Source organism: Engystomops pustulosus, chromosome 9 (genome assembly GCF_040894005.1).
Source record: "Engystomops pustulosus chromosome 9, aEngPut4.maternal, whole genome shotgun sequence".
Classification (NCBI taxonomy): domain Eukaryota; kingdom Metazoa; phylum Chordata; class Amphibia; order Anura; family Leptodactylidae; genus Engystomops; species Engystomops pustulosus.
Genome location: NC_092419.1, coordinates 66720848 through 66734706, shown reverse-complemented (window position 1 = coordinate 66734706; position 13859 = coordinate 66720848). Strand labels below are relative to the sequence as shown.

Genomic DNA, 13859 nt, shown 5'->3' with positions numbered 1-13859 from the left:
GCCATTCTAAGCTGAATGTGCCTGCTCTCGTCAGATCGCAGCAGCAATGCAGCTTAAGGCTTGGCAAGTACCAGCATGGGAGACTGGCTGGAAATCCCAAGTTCTGTTGACCTTTTTGAACCTGAAAATTGTGTTAGTTTTTCTATGAGATAGTAAAAGAAGGTTCAAATTGAACAGCTGCTGTCAACGGCCATTCTAAGCTGAATGTGCCTGCTCTCGTCAGATCGCAGCAGCAATGCAGCTTAAGGCTTGGCAAGTACCAGCATGGGAGGCTGGCTGGAAATCCCAAGTTCTGTTGACCTTTTTGAACCTGAAAATTGTGTTAGTTTTTCTATGAGATAGTAAAAGAAGGTTCAAATTGAACAGCTGCTGTCAACGGCCATTCTAAGCTGAATGTGCCTGCTCTCGTCAGATCGCAGCAGCAATGCAGCTTAAGGCTTGGCAAGTACCAGTATGGGAGACTGGCTGGGAATCCCAAGTTCCGTTGACCTTTTTGAACCTGAAAATTGTGTTAGTTTCTCTATGAGATAGTAAAAGAAGGTTCAAATTGAACAGCTGCTGTCAGCGGCCATTCTAAGCTGAATGTGCCTGCTCTCGTCAGATCGCAGCAGCAATGCAGCTTAAGGCTTGGCAAGTACCAGCATGGGAGACTGGCTGGGAATCCCAAGTTCTGTTGACCTTTTTGAACCTGAAAATTGTGTTAGTTTCTCTATGAGATAGTAAAAGAAGGTTCAAATTGAACAGCTGCTGTCAACGGCCATTCTAAGCTGAATGTGCCTGCTCTCGTCAGATCGCAGCAGCAATGCAGCTTAAGGCTTGGCAAGTACCAGCATGGGAGACTGGCTGGAAATCCCAAGTTCTGTTGACCTTTTTGAACCTGAAAATTGTGTTAGTTTTTCTATGAGATAGTAAAAGAAGGTTCAAATTGAACAGCTGCTGTCAACGGCCATTCTAAGCTGAATGTGCCTGCTCTCGTCAGATCGCAGCAGCAATGCAGCTTAAGGCTTGCCAAGTACCAGTATGGGAGACTGGCTGGGAATCCCAAGTTCTGTTGACCTTTTTGAACCTGAAAATTGTGTTAGTTTCTCTATGAGATAGTAAAAGAAGGTTCAAATTGAACAGCTGCTGTCAACGGCCATTCTAAGCTGAATGTGCGTGCTCTCGTCAGATCGCAGCAGCAATGCAGCTTAAGGCTTGGCAAGTACCAGTTTGGGAGACTGGCTGGGAATCCCAAGTTCTGTTGACCTTTTTGAACCTGAAAATTGTGTTAGTTTCTCTATGAGATAGTAAAAGAAGGTTCAAATTGAACAGCTGCTGTCAACGGCCATTCTAAGCTGAATGTGCGTGCTCTCGTCAGATCGCAGCAGCAATGCAGCTTAAGGCTTGGCAAGTACCAGCATGGGAGACTGGCTGGGAATCCCAAGTTCCGTTGACCTTTTTGAACCTGAAAATTGTGTTAGTTTCTCTATGAGATAGTAAAAGAAGGTTCAAACTGAACAGCTGCTGTCAACGGCCATTCTAAGCTGAATGTGCCTGCTCTCGTCAGATCGCAGCAGCAATGCAGCTTAAGGCTTGGCAAGTACCAGCATGGGAGACTGGCTGGGAATCCCAAGTTCCGTTGACCTTTTTGAACCTGAAAATTGTGTTAGTTTCTCTATGAGATATTAAAAGAAGGTTCAAATTGAACAGCTGCTGTCAATGGCCATTCTAAGCTGAATGTGCCTGATCTCGTCAGATCGCAGCAGCAATGCAGCTTAAGGCTTGGCAAGTACCAGCATGGGAGACTGGCTGGGAATCCCAAGTTCCGTTGACCTTTTTGAACCTGAAAATTGTGTTAGTTTCTCTATGAGATAGTAAAAGAAGGTTCAAACTGAACAGCTGCTGTCAACGGCCATTCTAAGCTGAATGTGCCTGCTCTCGTCAGATCGCAGCAGCAATGCAGCTTAAGGCTTGGCAAGTACCAGCATGGGAGACTGGCTGGGAATCCCAAGTTCCGTTGACCTTTTTGAACCTGAAAATTGTGTTAGTTTCTCTATGAGATAGTAAAAGAAGGTTCAAATTGAACAGCTGCTGTCAGCGGCCATTCTAAGCTGAATGTGCCTGCTCTTGTCAGATCGCAGCAGCAATGCAGCTTAAGGCTTGGCAAGTACCAGCATGGGAGACTGGCTGGGAATCCCAAGTTCCGTTGACCTTTTTGAACCTGAAAATTGTGTTAGTTTCTCTATGAGATAGTAAAAGAAGGTTCAAATTGAACAGCTGCTGTCAACGGCCATTCTAAGCTGAATGTGCCTGCTCTCGTCAGATCGCAGCAGCAATGCAGCTTAAGGCTTGGCAAGTACCAGCATGGGAGACTGGCTGGAAATCCCAAGTTCCGTTGACCTTTTTGAACCTGAAAATTGTGTTAGTTTTTCTATGAGATAGTAAAAGAAGGTTCAAATTGAACAGCTGCTGTCAACGGCCATTCTAAGCTGAATGTGCCTGCTCTCGTCAGATCGCAGCAGCAATGCAGCTTAAGGCTTGGCAAGTACCAGTATGGGAGACTGGCTGGGAATCCCAAGTTCCGTTGACCTTTTTGAACCTGAAAATTGTGTTAGTTTCTCTATGAGATAGTAAAAGAAGGTTCAAATTGAACAGCTGCTGTCAGCGGCCATTCTAAGCTGAATGTGCCTGCTCTCGTCAGATCGCAGCAGCAATGCAGCTTAAGGCTTGGCAAGTACCAGCATGGGAGACTGGCTGGGAATCCCAAGTTCCGTTGACCTTTTTGAACCTGAAAATTGTGTTAGTTTCTCTATGAGATAGTAAAAGAAGGTTCAAATTGAACAGCTGCTGTCAACGGCCATTCTAAGCTGAATGTGCCTGCTCTCGTCAGATCGCAGCAGCAATGCAGCTTAAGGCTTGGCAAGTACCAGCATGGGAGACTGGCTGGAAATCCCAAGTTCTGTTGACCTTTTTGAACCTGAAAATTGTGTTAGTTTTTCTATGAGATAGTAAAAGAAGGTTCAAATTGAACAGCTGCTGTCAACGGCCATTCTAAGCTGAATGTGCCTGCTCTCGTCAGATCGCAGCAGCAATGCAGCTTAAGGCTTGGCAAGTACCAGTATGGGAGACTGGCTGGGAATCCCAAGTTCTGTTGACCTTTTTGAACCTGAAAATTGTGTTAGTTTCTCTATGAGATAGTAAAAGAAGGTTCAAATTGAACAGCTGCTGTCAACGGCCTTTCTAAGCTGAATGTGCCTGCTCTTGTCAGATCGCAGCAGCAATGCAGCTTAAGGCTTGGCAAGTACCAGCATGGGAGACTGGCTGGGAATCCCAAGTTCCGTTGACCTTTTTGAACCTGAAAATTGTGTTAGTTTCTCTATGAGATAGTAAAAGAAGGTTCAAATTGAACAGCTGCTGTCAACAGCCATTCTAAGCTGAATGTGCCTGCTCTAGTCAGATCGCAGCGACAATGCAGCTTAAGGCTTGGCAAGTACCAGCATGGGAGACTGGCTGGGAATCCCAAGTTCTGTTGACCTTTTTGAACCTTAAAATTGTTAGTTTCTCTGTCAAAGATGGTAAAAGAAGATTCAAATTGAACAGCTGCTGTCAACGGCCATTCTAAGCTGAATGTGCCTGCTCTCGTCAGATCGCAGCAGCAATGCAGCTTAAGGCTTGGCAAGTACCAGCATGGCAGACTGGCTGGGAAACCCAAGTTCCGTTGACCTTTTTGAACCTGAAAATTGTGTTAGTTTCTCTATGAGATAGTAAAAGAAGGTTCAAACTGAACAGCTGCTGTCAACGGCCATTCTAAGCTGAATGTGCCTGCTCTCGTCAGATCGCAGCAGCAATGCAGCTTAAGGCTTGGCAAGTACCAGCATGGGAGACTGGCTGGGAATCCCAAGTTCCGTTGACCTTTTTGAACCTGAAAATTGTGTTAGTTTCTCTATGAGATAGTAAAAGAAGGTTCAAATTGAACAGCTGCTGTCAACGGCCATTCTAAGCTGAATGTGCGTGCTCTTGTCGGTTCACAGCAGCGATGCGGCTTAAGGCTTGGCAAGTACCAGCATGGGAGACTGGCTGCGAATCCCAAGTTCTGTTGACCTTTTTGAACCTGAAAATTGTGTTAGTTTCTCTATGAGATAGTAAAAGAAGGTTCAAACTGAACAGCTGCTGTCAACGGCCATTCTAAGCTGAATGTGCCTGCTCTCGTCAGATCGCAGCATCAATGCAGCTTAAGGCTTGGCAAGTACCAGCATGGGAGACTGGCTGGGAATCCCAAGTTCCGTTGACCTTTTTGAACCTGAAAATTGTGTTAGTTTCTCTATGAGATAGTAAAAGAAGGTTCAAATTGAACAGCTGCTGTCAACGGCCATTCTAAGCTGAATGTGCCTGCTCTCGTCAGATTGCAGCAGCTTAAGGCTTGGCAAGTACCAGCATGGGAGACTGGCTGGGAATCCCAAGTTCCGTTGACCTTTTTGAACCTGAAAATTGTGTTAGTTTCTCTATGAGATAGTAAAAGAAGGTTCAAACTGAACAGCTGCTGTCAACGGCCATTCTAAGCTGAATGTGCCTGCTCTCGTCAGATCGCAGCAGCAATGCAGCTTAAGGCTTGGCAAGTACCAGCATGGGAGACTGGCTGGGAATCCCAAGTTCCGTTGACCTTTTTGAACCTGAAAATTGTGTTAGTTTCTCTATGAGATAGTAAAAGAAGGTTCAAATTGAACAGCTGCTGTCAACAGCCATTCTAAGCTGAATGTGCCTGCTCTCGTCAGATCGCAGCAGCAATGCAGCTTAAGGCTTGGCAAGTACCAGCATGGGAGACTGGCTGGGAATCCCAAGTTCCGTTGACCTTTTTGAACCTGAAAATTGTGTTAGTTTCTCTATGAGATAGTAAAAGAAGGTTCAAATTGAACAGCTGCTGTCAACGGCCATTCTAAGCTGAATGTGCGTGCTCTTTTCGGATCACAGCAGCGATGCAGCTTAAGGCTTGGCAAGTACCAGCATGGGAGACTGGCTGCGAATCCCAAGTTCCGTTGACCTTTTTGAACCTGAAAATTGTGTTAGTTTCTCTATGAGATAGTAAAAGAAGGTTCAAACTGAACAGCTGCTGTCAACGGCCATTCTAAGCTGAATGTGCCTGCTCTCGTCAGATCGCAGCATCAATGCAGCTTAAGGCTTGGCAAGTACCAGCATGGGAGACTGGCTGGGAATCCCAAGTTCCGTTGACCTTTTTGAACCTGAAAATTGTGTTAGTTTCTCTATGAGATAGTAAAAGAAGGTTCAAATTGAACAGCTGCTGTCAACGGCCATTCTAAGCTGAATGTGCCTGCTCTCGTCAGATCGCAGCAGCAATGCAGCTTAAGGCTTGGCAAGTACCAGCATGGGAGACTGGCTGGGAATCCCAAGTTCCGTTGACCTTTTTGAACCTGAAAATTGTGTTAGTTTCTCTATGAGATAGTAAAAGAAAGTAGAAATTAGGCAGCTGCTGTCAACGGCCATTCTAAGCTGAATGTGCCTGCTCTCGTCAGATCGCAGCAGCAATGCAGCTTAAGGCTTGGCAAGTACCAGCATGGGAGACTGGCTGGGAATCCCAAGTTCTGTTGACCTTTTTGAACCTGAAAATTGTGTTAGTTTCTCTATGAGATAGTAAAAGAAGGTTCAAATTGAACAGCTGCCGTCAACGGCCATTCTAAGCTGAATGTGCCTGCTCTCATCAGATCGCAGCAGATTAAGGCTTGGCAAGTACCAGCATGGGAGACTGGCTGGGAATCCCAAGTTCCGTTGACCTTTTTGAACCTGAAAATTGTGTTAGTTTCTCTATGAGATAGTAAAAGAAGGTTCAAACTGAACAGCTGCTGTCAACGGCCATTCTAAGCTGAATGTGCCTGCTCTCGTCAGATCGCAGCAGCAATGCAGCTTAAGGCTTGGCAAGTACCAGCATGGGAGACTGGCTGGGAATCCCAAGTTCCGTTGACCTTTTTGAACCTGAAAATTGTGTTAGTTTCTCTATGAGATAGTAAAAGAAGGTTCAAATTGAACAGCTGCTGTCAACAGCCATTCTAAGCTGAATGTGCGTGCTCTCGTCAGATCGCAGCAGCAATGCAGCTTAAGGCTTGGCAAGTACCAGCATGGGAGACTGGCTTTGAATTCCAAGTTCTGTTGACCTTTTTGAACCTGAAAATTGTGATAGTTTCTCTATGAGATAGTAAAAGAAGGTTCAAATTGAACAGCTGCTGTCAACGGCCATTCTAAGCTTAATGTGCCTGCTCTCGTCAGATAGCAGCAGCAATGCAGCTTAAGGCTTGGCAAGTACCAGCATGGGAGACTGCCTGGGAATCCCAAGTTCCGTTGACCTTTTTGAACCTGAAAATTGTGTTAGTTTCTCTATGAGATAGTAAAAGAAGGTTCAAATTGAACAGCTGCTGTCAACGGCCATTCTAAGCTGAATGTGCGTGCTCTCATCAGATTGCAGCAGCTTAAGGCTTGGCAAGTACCAGCATGGGAGACTGGCTGGGAATCCCAAGTTCCGTTGACCTTTTTGAACCTGAAAATTGTGTTAGTTTCTCTATGAGATAGTAAAAGAAAGTAGAAATTAGGCAGCTGCTGTCAACGGCCATTCTAAGCTGAATGTGCCTGCTCTCGTCAGATCGCAGCAGCAATGCAGCTTAAGGCTTGGCAAGTACCAGCATGGGAGACTGGCTGGGAATCCCAAGTTCTGTTGACCTTTTTGAACCTGAAAATTGTGTTAGTTTCTCTATGAGATAGTAAAAGAAGGTTCAAATTGAACAGCTGCTGTCAACGGCCATTCTAAGCTGAATGTGCCTGCTCTCATCAGATCGCAGCAGCTTAAGGCTTGGCAAGTACCAGCATGGGAGACTGGCTGGGAATCCCAAGTTCCGTTGACCTTTTTGAACCTGAAAATTGTGTTAGTTTCTCTATGAGATAGTAAAAGAAGGTTCAAACTGAACAGCTGCTGTCAACGGCCATTCTAAGCTGAATGTGCCTGCTCTCGTCAGATCGCAGCAGCAATGCAGCTTAGGGCTTGGCAAGTACCAGCATGGGAGACTGGCTGGGAATCCCAAGTTCCGTTGACCTTTTTGAACCTGAAAATTGTGTTAGTTTCTCTATGAGATAGTAAAAGAAAGTAGAAATTAGGCAGCTGCTGTCAACGGCCATTCTAAGCTGAATGTGCCTGCTCTCGTCAGATCGCAGCAGCAATGCAGCTTAAGGCTTGGCAAGTACCAGCATGGGAGACTGGCTGGGAATCCCAAGTTCTGTTGACCTTTTTGAACCTGAAAATTGTGTTAGTTTCTCTATGAGATAGTAAAAGAAGGTTCAAATTGAACAGCTGCTGTCAACGGCCATTCTAAGCTGAATGTGCCTGCTCTCGTCAGATCGCAGCAGCTTAAGGCTTGGCAAGTACCAGCATGGGAGACTGGCTGGGAATCCCAAGTTCCGTTGACCTTTTTGAACCTGAAAATTGTGTTAGTTTCTCTATGAGATAGTAAAAGAAGGTTCAAACTGAACAGCTGCTGTCAACGGCCATTCTAAGCTGAATGTGCCTGCTCTCGTCAGATCGCAGCAGCAATGCAGCTTAAGGCTTGGCAAGTACCAGCATGGGAGACTGGCTGGGAATCCCAAGTTCCGTTGACCTTTTTGAACCTGAAAATTGTGTTAGTTTCTCTATGAGATAGTAAAAGAAGGTTCAAATTGAACAGCTGCTGTCAACAGCCATTCTAAGCTGAATGTGCCTGCTCTCGTCAGATCGCAGCAGCAATGCAGCTTAAGGCTTGGAAAGTACCAGCATGGGAGACTGGCTGGGAATTCCAAGTTCTGTTGACCTTTTTGAACCTGAAAATTGTGTTAGTTTCTCTATGAGATAGTAAAAGAAGGTTCAAATTGAACAGCTGCTGTCAACGGCCATTCTAAGCTGAATGTGCCTGCTCTCGTCAGATCGCAGCATCAATGCAGCTTAAGGCTTGGCAAGTACCAGCATGGGAGACTGGCTGGGAATCCCAAGTTCCGTTGACCTTTTTGAACCTGAAAATTGTGTTAGTTTCTCTATGAGATAGTAAAAGAAGGTTCAAATTGAACAGCTGCTGTCAACGGCCATTCTAAGCTGAATGTGCGTGCTCTTGTCGGATCACAGCAGCGATGCAGCTTAAGGCTTGGCAAGTACCAACATGGAAGACTGGCTGCGAATCCCAAGTTCCGTTGACCTTTTTGAACCTGAAAATTGTGTTAGTTTCTCTATGAGATAGTAAAAGAAGGTTCAAACTGAACAGCTGCTGTCAACGGCCATTCTAAGCTGAATGTGCCTGCTCTCGTCAGATCGCAGCATCAATGCAGCTTAAGGCTTGGCAAGTACCAGCATGGGAGACTGGCTGGGAATCCCAAGTTCCGTTGACCTTTTTGAACCTGAAAATTGTGTTAGTTTCTCTATGAGATAGTAAAAGAAAGTAGAAATTAGGCAGCTGCTGTCAACGGCCATTCTAAGCTGAATGTGCCTGCTCTCGTCAGATCGCAGCAGCAATGCAGCTTAAGGCTTGGCAAGTACCAGCATGGGAGACTGGCTGGGAATCCCAAGTTCTGTTGACCTTTTTGAACCTGAAAATTGTGTTAGTTTCTCTATGAGATAGTAAAAGAAGGTTCAAATTGAACAGCTGCTGTCAACGGCCATTCTAAGCTGAATGTGCCTGCTCTCATCAGATCGCAGCAGATTAAGGCTTGGCAAGTACCAGCATGGGAGACTGGCTGGGAATCCCAAGTTCCGTTGACCTTTTTGAACCTGAAAATTGTGTTAGTTTCTCTATGAGATAGTAAAAGAAGGTTCAAATTGAACAGCTGCTGTCAACGGCCATTCTAAGCTGAATGTGCCTGCTCTCGTCAGATCGCAGCAGCAATGCAGCTTAAGGCTTGGCAAGTACCAGCATGGGAGACTGGCTGGGAATTCCAAGTTCTGTTGACCTTTTTGAACCTGAAAATTGTGTTAGTTTCTCTATGAGATAGTAAAAGAAGGTTCAAATTGAACAGCTGCTGTCAACGGCCATTCTAAGCTGAATGTGCCTGCTCTCGTCAGATCGCAGCATCAATGCAGCTTAAGGCTTGGCAAGTACCAGCATGGGAGACTGGCTGGGAATCCCAAGTTCCGTTGACCTTTTTGAACCTGAAAATTGTGTTAGTTTCTCTATGAGATAGTAAAAGAAGGTTCAAATTGAACAGCTGCTGTCAACGGCCATTCTAAGCTGAATGTGCGTGCTCTTTTCGGATCACAGCAGCGATGCAGCTTAAGGCTTGGCAAGTACCAGCATGGGAGACTGGCTGCGAATCCCAAGTTCCGTTGACCTTTTTGAACCTGAAAATTGTGTTAGTTTCTCTATGAGATAGTAAAAGAAGGTTCAAACTGAACAGCTGCTGTCAACGGCCATTCTAAGCTGAATGTGCCTGCTCTCGTCAGATCGCAGCATCAATGCAGCTTAAGGCTTGGCAAGTACCAGCATGGGAGACTGGCTGGGAATCCCAAGTTCCGTTGACCTTTTTGAACCTGAAAATTGTGTTAGTTTCTCTATGAGATAGTAAAAGAAGGTTCAAATTGAACAGCTGCTGTCAACGGCCATTCTAAGCTGAATGTGCCTGCTCTCGTCAGATCGCAGCAGCAATGCAGCTTAAGGCTTGGCAAGTACCAGCATGGGAGACTGGCTGGGAATCCCAAGTTCCGTTGACCTTTTTGAACCTGAAAATTGTGTTAGTTTCTCTATGAGATAGTAAAAGAAAGTAGAAATTAGGCAGCTGCTGTCAACGGCCATTCTAAGCTGAATGTGCCTGCTCTCGTCAGATCGCAGCAGCAATGCAGCTTAAGGCTTGGCAAGTACCAGCATGGGAGACTGGCTGGGAATCCCAAGTTCTGTTGACCTTTTTGAACCTGAAAATTGTGTTAGTTTCTCTATGAGATAGTAAAAGAAGGTTCAAATTGAACAGCTGCTGTCAACGGCCATTCTAAGCTGAATGTGCCTGCTCTCATCAGATCGCAGCAGATTAAGGCTTGGCAAGTACCAGCATGGGAGACTGGCTGGGAATCCCAAGTTCCGTTGACCTTTTTGAACCTGAAAATTGTGTTAGTTTCTCTATGAGATAGTAAAAGAAGGTTCAAACTGAACAGCTGCTGTCAACGGCCATTCTAAGCTGAATGTGCCTGCTCTCGTCAGATCGCAGCAGCAATGCAGCTTAAGGCTTGGCAAGTACCAGCATGGGAGACTGGCTGGGAATCCCAAGTTCCGTTGACCTTTTTGAACCTGAAAATTGTGTTAGTTTCTCTATGAGATAGTAAAAGAAGGTTCAAATTGAACAGCTGCTGTCAACAGCCATTCTAAGCTGAATGTGCCTGCTCTCGTCAGATCGCAGCAGCAATGCAGCTTAAGGCTTGGCAAGTACCAGCATGGGAGACTGGCTTTGAATTCCAAGTTCTGTTGACCTTTTTGAACCTGAAAATTGTGATAGTTTCTCTATGAGATAGTAAAAGAAGGTTCAAATTGAACAGCTGCTGTCAACGGCCATTCTAAGCTTAATGTGCCTGCTCTCGTCAGATAGCAGCAGCAATGCAGCTTAAGGCTTGGCAAGTACCAGCATGGGAGACTGCCTGGGAATCCCAAGTTCCGTTGACCTTTTTGAACCTGAAAATTGTGTTAGTTTCTCTATGAGATAGTAAAAGAAGGTTCAAATTGAACAGCTGCTGTCAACGGCCATTCTAAGCTGAATGTGCGTGCTCTCATCAGATTGCAGCAGCTTAAGGCTTGGCAAGTACCAGCATGGGAGACTGGCTGGGAATCCCAAGTTCCGTTGACCTTTTTGAACCTGAAAATTGTGTTAGTTTCTCTATGAGATAGTAAAAGAAAGTAGAAATTAGGCAGCTGCTGTCAACGGCCATTCTAAGCTGAATGTGCCTGCTCTCGTCAGATCGCAGCAGCAATGCAGCTTAAGGCTTGGCAAGTACCAGCATGGGAGACTGGCTGGGAATCCCAAGTTCTGTTGACCTTTTTGAACCTGAAAATTGTGTTAGTTTCTCTATGAGATAGTAAAAGAAGGTTCAAATTGAACAGCTGCTGTCAACGGCCATTCTAAGCTGAATGTGCCTGCTCTCATCAGATCGCAGCAGCTTAAGGCTTGGCAAGTACCAGCATGGGAGACTGGCTGGGAATCCCAAGTTCCGTTGACCTTTTTGAACCTGAAAATTGTGTTAGTTTCTCTATGAGATAGTAAAAGAAGGTTCAAACTGAACAGCTGCTGTCAACGGCCATTCTAAGCTGAATGTGCCTGCTCTCGTCAGATCGCAGCAGCAATGCAGCTTAGGGCTTGGCAAGTACCAGCATGGGAGACTGGCTGGGAATCCCAAGTTCCGTTGACCTTTTTGAACCTGAAAATTGTGTTAGTTTCTCTATGAGATAGTAAAAGAAAGTAGAAATTAGGCAGCTGCTGTCAACGGCCATTCTAAGCTGAATGTGCCTGCTCTCGTCAGATCGCAGCAGCAATGCAGCTTAAGGCTTGGCAAGTACCAGCATGGGAGACTGGCTGGGAATCCCAAGTTCTGTTGACCTTTTTGAACCTGAAAATTGTGTTAGTTTCTCTATGAGATAGTAAAAGAAGGTTCAAATTGAACAGCTGCTGTCAACGGCCATTCTAAGCTGAATGTGCCTGCTCTCGTCAGATCGCAGCAGCTTAAGGCTTGGCAAGTACCAGCATGGGAGACTGGCTGGGAATCCCAAGTTCCGTTGACCTTTTTGAACCTGAAAATTGTGTTAGTTTCTCTATGAGATAGTAAAAGAAGGTTCAAACTGAACAGCTGCTGTCAACGGCCATTCTAAGCTGAATGTGCCTGCTCTCGTCAGATCGCAGCAGCAATGCAGCTTAAGGCTTGGCAAGTACCAGCATGGGAGACTGGCTGGGAATCCCAAGTTCCGTTGACCTTTTTGAACCTGAAAATTGTGTTAGTTTCTCTATGAGATAGTAAAAGAAGGTTCAAATTGAACAGCTGCTGTCAACAGCCATTCTAAGCTGAATGTGCCTGCTCTCGTCAGATCGCAGCAGCAATGCAGCTTAAGGCTTGGAAAGTACCAGCATGGGAGACTGGCTGGGAATTCCAAGTTCTGTTGACCTTTTTGAACCTGAAAATTGTGTTAGTTTCTCTATGAGATAGTAAAAGAAGGTTCAAATTGAACAGCTGCTGTCAACGGCCATTCTAAGCTGAATGTGCCTGCTCTCGTCAGATCGCAGCATCAATGCAGCTTAAGGCTTGGCAAGTACCAGCATGGGAGACTGGCTGGGAATCCCAAGTTCCGTTGACCTTTTTGAACCTGAAAATTGTGTTAGTTTCTCTATGAGATAGTAAAAGAAGGTTCAAATTGAACAGCTGCTGTCAACGGCCATTCTAAGCTGAATGTGCGTGCTCTTGTCGGATCACAGCAGCGATGCAGCTTAAGGCTTGGCAAGTACCAGCATGGAAGACTGGCTGCGAATCCCAAGTTCCGTTGACCTTTTTGAACCTGAAAATTGTGTTAGTTTCTCTATGAGATAGTAAAAGAAGGTTCAAACTGAACAGCTGCTGTCAACGGCCATTCTAAGCTGAATGTGCCTGCTCTCGTCAGATCGCAGCATCAATGCAGCTTAAGGCTTGGCAAGTACCAGCATGGGAGACTGGCTGGGAATCCCAAGTTCCGTTGACCTTTTTGAACCTGAAAATTGTGTTAGTTTCTCTATGAGATAGTAAAAGAAAGTAGAAATTAGGCAGCTGCTGTCAACGGCCATTCTAAGCTGAATGTGCCTGCTCTCGTCAGATCGCAGCAGCAATGCAGCTTAAGGCTTGGCAAGTACCAGCATGGGAGACTGGCTGGGAATCCCAAGTTCTGTTGACCTTTTTGAACCTGAAAATTGTGTTAGTTTCTCTATGAGATAGTAAAAGAAGGTTCAAATTGAACAGCTGCTGTCAACGGCCATTCTAAGCTGAATGTGCCTGCTCTCATCAGATCGCAGCAGATTAAGGCTTGGCAAGTACCAGCATGGGAGACTGGCTGGGAATCCCAAGTTCCGTTGACCTTTTTGAACCTGAAAATTGTGTTAGTTTCTCTATGAGATAGTAAAAGAAGGTTCAAATTGAACAGCTGCTGTCAACGGCCATTCTAAGCTGAATGTGCCTGCTCTCGTCAGATCGCAGCAGCAATGTAGCTTAAGGCTTGGCAAGTACCAGCATGGGAGACTGGCTGGGAATCCCAAGTTCCGTTGACCTTTTTGAACCTGAAAATTGTTAGTTTCTCTGTCAAAGATGGTAAAAGAAGGTTCAAATTGAACAGCTGCTGTCAACGGCCATTCTAAGCTGAATGTGCCTGCTCTCGTCAGATCGCAGCAGCAATGTAGCTTTAGGCTTGGCAAGTATCAGCATGGGAGACTGGCTGGGAATCCCAAGTTCCGTTGACCTTTTTGAACCTGAAAATTGTGTTAGTTTCTCTATGAGATAGTAAAAGAAGGTTCAAACTGAACAGCTGCTGTCAACGGCCATTCTAAGCTGAATGTGCCTGCTCTCGTCAGATCGCAGCAGCAATGCAGCTTAAGGCTTGGCAAGTACCAGCATGGGAGACTGGCTGGGAATCCCAAGTTCTGTTGACCTTTTTGAACCTGAAAATTGTGTTAGTTTCTCTATGAGATAGTAAAAGAAGGTTCAAATTGAACAGCTGCTGTCAACGGCCATTCTAAGCTGAATGTGCCTGCTCTCGTCAGATCGCAGCAACAATGAAGCTTAAGGCTTGGCAAGTACCAGCATGGGAGACTGGCTGGGAATCCCAAGTTCTGTTGACCTTTTTGAACCTTAAAATTGTGTTAGTTTCTCTATGAGA

General features: G+C 45.5%; 33 pseudogenes; all 33 read left to right on the top strand.

The window, feature by feature from the left end:
• Nucleotides 1-5088: 5088 nt before the first annotated feature.
• LOC140084233 (5S ribosomal RNA) lies at nucleotides 5089-5207 on the top strand (annotated as a pseudogene).
• Nucleotides 5208-5277: 70 nt separating this feature from the next.
• On the top strand, nucleotides 5278-5396 carry LOC140099534 (5S ribosomal RNA; annotated as a pseudogene).
• A 70-nt stretch (nucleotides 5397-5466) lies between these two features.
• LOC140080307 (5S ribosomal RNA) lies at nucleotides 5467-5585 on the top strand (annotated as a pseudogene).
• Nucleotides 5586-5836: 251 nt separating this feature from the next.
• LOC140099533 (5S ribosomal RNA) lies at nucleotides 5837-5955 on the top strand (annotated as a pseudogene).
• Nucleotides 5956-6214: 259 nt separating this feature from the next.
• Nucleotides 6215-6333, top strand: LOC140087541 (5S ribosomal RNA; annotated as a pseudogene).
• Nucleotides 6334-6584: 251 nt separating this feature from the next.
• LOC140080305 (5S ribosomal RNA) lies at nucleotides 6585-6703 on the top strand (annotated as a pseudogene).
• A 251-nt stretch (nucleotides 6704-6954) lies between these two features.
• On the top strand, nucleotides 6955-7073 carry LOC140081993 (5S ribosomal RNA; annotated as a pseudogene).
• Nucleotides 7074-7143: 70 nt separating this feature from the next.
• Nucleotides 7144-7262, top strand: LOC140080304 (5S ribosomal RNA; annotated as a pseudogene).
• A 251-nt stretch (nucleotides 7263-7513) lies between these two features.
• LOC140099531 (5S ribosomal RNA) lies at nucleotides 7514-7632 on the top strand (annotated as a pseudogene).
• Nucleotides 7633-7702: 70 nt separating this feature from the next.
• LOC140078357 (5S ribosomal RNA) lies at nucleotides 7703-7821 on the top strand (annotated as a pseudogene).
• A 70-nt stretch (nucleotides 7822-7891) lies between these two features.
• Nucleotides 7892-8010, top strand: LOC140084232 (5S ribosomal RNA; annotated as a pseudogene).
• Nucleotides 8011-8269: 259 nt separating this feature from the next.
• On the top strand, nucleotides 8270-8388 carry LOC140084231 (5S ribosomal RNA; annotated as a pseudogene).
• A 70-nt stretch (nucleotides 8389-8458) lies between these two features.
• LOC140080303 (5S ribosomal RNA) lies at nucleotides 8459-8577 on the top strand (annotated as a pseudogene).
• A 251-nt stretch (nucleotides 8578-8828) lies between these two features.
• On the top strand, nucleotides 8829-8947 carry LOC140078418 (5S ribosomal RNA; annotated as a pseudogene).
• Nucleotides 8948-9017: 70 nt separating this feature from the next.
• LOC140084230 (5S ribosomal RNA) lies at nucleotides 9018-9136 on the top strand (annotated as a pseudogene).
• Nucleotides 9137-9395: 259 nt separating this feature from the next.
• On the top strand, nucleotides 9396-9514 carry LOC140084229 (5S ribosomal RNA; annotated as a pseudogene).
• A 70-nt stretch (nucleotides 9515-9584) lies between these two features.
• On the top strand, nucleotides 9585-9703 carry LOC140099530 (5S ribosomal RNA; annotated as a pseudogene).
• Nucleotides 9704-9773: 70 nt separating this feature from the next.
• Nucleotides 9774-9892, top strand: LOC140080302 (5S ribosomal RNA; annotated as a pseudogene).
• A 251-nt stretch (nucleotides 9893-10143) lies between these two features.
• LOC140099529 (5S ribosomal RNA) lies at nucleotides 10144-10262 on the top strand (annotated as a pseudogene).
• A 70-nt stretch (nucleotides 10263-10332) lies between these two features.
• On the top strand, nucleotides 10333-10451 carry LOC140095357 (5S ribosomal RNA; annotated as a pseudogene).
• Nucleotides 10452-10521: 70 nt separating this feature from the next.
• LOC140087540 (5S ribosomal RNA) lies at nucleotides 10522-10640 on the top strand (annotated as a pseudogene).
• Nucleotides 10641-10891: 251 nt separating this feature from the next.
• On the top strand, nucleotides 10892-11010 carry LOC140080301 (5S ribosomal RNA; annotated as a pseudogene).
• Nucleotides 11011-11261: 251 nt separating this feature from the next.
• LOC140081990 (5S ribosomal RNA) lies at nucleotides 11262-11380 on the top strand (annotated as a pseudogene).
• Nucleotides 11381-11450: 70 nt separating this feature from the next.
• On the top strand, nucleotides 11451-11569 carry LOC140080300 (5S ribosomal RNA; annotated as a pseudogene).
• A 251-nt stretch (nucleotides 11570-11820) lies between these two features.
• Nucleotides 11821-11939, top strand: LOC140099527 (5S ribosomal RNA; annotated as a pseudogene).
• Nucleotides 11940-12009: 70 nt separating this feature from the next.
• On the top strand, nucleotides 12010-12128 carry LOC140078356 (5S ribosomal RNA; annotated as a pseudogene).
• A 70-nt stretch (nucleotides 12129-12198) lies between these two features.
• LOC140084228 (5S ribosomal RNA) lies at nucleotides 12199-12317 on the top strand (annotated as a pseudogene).
• Nucleotides 12318-12576: 259 nt separating this feature from the next.
• Nucleotides 12577-12695, top strand: LOC140084227 (5S ribosomal RNA; annotated as a pseudogene).
• Nucleotides 12696-12765: 70 nt separating this feature from the next.
• On the top strand, nucleotides 12766-12884 carry LOC140080299 (5S ribosomal RNA; annotated as a pseudogene).
• A 251-nt stretch (nucleotides 12885-13135) lies between these two features.
• LOC140084955 (5S ribosomal RNA) lies at nucleotides 13136-13254 on the top strand (annotated as a pseudogene).
• A 70-nt stretch (nucleotides 13255-13324) lies between these two features.
• LOC140092872 (5S ribosomal RNA) lies at nucleotides 13325-13443 on the top strand (annotated as a pseudogene).
• Nucleotides 13444-13513: 70 nt separating this feature from the next.
• Nucleotides 13514-13632, top strand: LOC140080297 (5S ribosomal RNA; annotated as a pseudogene).
• A 70-nt stretch (nucleotides 13633-13702) lies between these two features.
• On the top strand, nucleotides 13703-13821 carry LOC140091140 (5S ribosomal RNA; annotated as a pseudogene).
• The last annotated feature ends 38 nt before the right edge of the window (nucleotides 13822-13859 follow it).